Here is a 1,941-nt window from a genome sequence, read left to right as displayed (position 1 = left end):
GCCCTCACCAGACACTGGATGCTGGTGCCTTGCTCTTGGATTTCCCAGCCTCCAGAACCGTGAGAAATACATTTCTTTTTTAAAATTTATTTTCTTAAAAATGTATTTTTGGTAGAGATGGCATCTTGCTATGTCACTTGGGCTAATCTCAAATTCCTGACCTCAAATGATCCTCCTGCCTCACCCTCTCAAAGTGTTGGGATTACAGGCATCAGCCACCACACCCAGGGACATTTGTATTCATTATAAATTACCCAGTTTGCAGTATTTTGTTATAGCAGCACGAATGGACTAAGACAGATGCCAATTAAGAAAAAGAACTGGTCTTTAAAAAACACAAGAAGCTGTGGTCGTCCTGTTTCAAATCAAAGACTAACTCGTCTTTTTCTGGAAGGAGATCTGTGTGACCGAATGACCTTCTGGAACTTGGAATGTGTGTAAATCCCACTGTAAGGATGTGATGGTTAATTTGGGCCTAGGGCCAGACACAGAAAGACAAACACCACATGATCTCACTCATATGTGGAATCTAAAAAAGTTGATTTCATAGAAGTAGAGAGTGGAATAGTGGTTACCAGAGGCTGGGAGGGTAGGGAGGAGGGGAGAACAGAGAGAGGTTGGTCAATGGTTACAAAATTACAGTTAGACAGGAAGAATAAGTTCTGGTGTTTTATCACACAGCTGGTGACTATAGTAAATAACAATGCAGTATATATTTCAAGAACCTAGAAGAGAAGGTTTTGAATGTCACAACAGAGAAATGATAAATGTTTAAAGTGACGGCTATGATAACTACCCTGATTTGATCATTACACAACGTAAACATGTATTGAAACATCACACTGTAACCCATACATATATACAATTATTATGTGTCAATTATAAATAAAAATAAAAGATTTAGGCTCAGGGCTGATGAAAGACACAGCTCCCTGTCCCTTCTCAGTGAGGGACAAGATGGTCACTGATCATCTCTGTCACTATGGTCAGGTGGCTGAGGACCAGAGGAGGCCCTGGGACAGAAAAGGGGCTGAGTTTAATCTTTGCCTTTTATCTGCTTCTAGGGAAGGAATTAAGATGCATACAAAAGCGGACTCATATGCATGCACTAGGAGATATATACAAAGATGGTAACTGTAGCATTATCTGTGAGAGGGAAACACTGGAAATAACCCAAGTGCCTATCAACTGGAGAGTAGATGAATAAATCATGCTGTAGGCATTCAATGGACTTCTATTTGGCAGATAATGAATAAACTAGATCTGTGTGTATCTCAATATGTGCAAAAGCAATATTGAATGAAAACAAAGCATGTTGCAGCATGAAAGCAGTTACGTAAACTAGAGAAACCACAGAAAGAAATTATGTAGGTTTTTTACAGAAACATAAATATAGTTTAGGTATAAAAATATGGATAGGAGAATATTTACCAAATTCCCGGTAGTGGCTGTCTTTTGGGAGGAAGGTGACTTGGAAGGGTGATCAAGGGAGTTTCAACTTTATCTGTACTGCTCTTTTCTTTTATTCAAAAATATTTGAAGCATGTGAAAAGGTGGCTAATTTATTACTTATTAGGGAAATGTAAATTAAAGCCATTTAATTTACAATGTAAATAAATAAATGTAAATAAATTTAATTACAAAAATGTAAATAAAAGGAGGAGGGGAAGGAGGAGAAGGAGGAGGAGGAGAAGAAAAATCCTAGTAAGATAGCAGTGCACACTCACCAGAATGGCTAATGAGTCTAACACATCATATGTTGGCACAAATATGGAGCAGCTGGAACTCTTAGACATTGGCGGGAGTGTATATTCATTCAAGCACTTTGGAAAACGGTTTGGCACTATCTATGAAAGTGAAACATATGCCTATCCCGTGATTCTGAAATTCTTCCCCTAGATACCCAAGAGAAATGAGTATACATGTGCACCAAAATAAATG

This window comes from Trachypithecus francoisi, unplaced genomic scaffold (genome assembly GCF_009764315.1).
Source record: "Trachypithecus francoisi isolate TF-2019V2 unplaced genomic scaffold, Tfra_2.0 Contig01461, whole genome shotgun sequence".
NCBI classification, from domain to species: domain Eukaryota; kingdom Metazoa; phylum Chordata; class Mammalia; order Primates; family Cercopithecidae; genus Trachypithecus; species Trachypithecus francoisi.
Note: the sequence above shows the minus strand (reverse complement) of the source record.